This window comes from Gavialis gangeticus, unplaced genomic scaffold (assembly GCF_001723915.1).
Source record: "Gavialis gangeticus isolate Ggan-Ray unplaced genomic scaffold, GavGan_comp1, whole genome shotgun sequence".
NCBI lineage: Eukaryota > Metazoa > Chordata > Crocodylia > Gavialidae > Gavialis > Gavialis gangeticus.
Window position 1 is genome coordinate 46,278,036 of NW_017728998.1, and position 622 is coordinate 46,278,657.

General features: G+C 51.6%; 1 protein-coding gene across 3 annotated transcripts in view; it reads left to right on the forward strand.

Annotated features, from left to right (window-relative positions):
• SLC38A7 (solute carrier family 38 member 7) overlaps positions 1-622 on the forward strand; it is a 36,964-nt gene that overhangs the window by 7,639 nt on the left and 28,703 nt on the right. The window lies entirely within an intron of this gene.

Below are 622 nucleotides of genomic sequence, written 5' to 3' on the forward strand. Positions count from 1 at the left end.
TGGGGGGCAAGGCCAGCAGCGGTGGAGGCTGCGATCACGTAGGGTGCTGGCAGAGGGGGACGAAGGGGATGGCAGGGCAAGCTTTCCCCCCTGCTCCTGGGAGGTGGTGGGGGTGCAGGGTGGTGAGTGACAGTGCTCATCTTCCCCCCACCCCTTTCCCCCCAATCATTCTTGACAGGCAGTTTTCCAGTACTTCATAAATGGGGGGAAATGAGTCCTTGAACATTGCATGCCTGCCCTAGCTCCAACATTTCTCAAAACGAGGATAATCAGAATAAGATGTTGGTTTTCTTTTTAAAATCCCATAGTTTGTGAATCTTCAAGGCTAGTAAGATCTGTAGTGCCACATGTGGAAGCTGATGTTCCTTATTGTTTAAAAAGAGACTTAATGGTGGGGGTCTACTACAGACCACCCAACAAAGGGGAGGAACTAGACCAGGAATTCTTAAGTCAGCTCACGGAGGTAGTTAGGTCAAAGGCCGTGGTTATCATGGGTGACCTGAATATTCCAGACATCTGGGAAGAGCAGTCAACCAGGTCTGACCACTCACATAGGTTCCTAGCCAAAATGCAGGACCTCCATCTAACCCAGGAGGTGCACAGCCCCACCAGGGGAGACGCC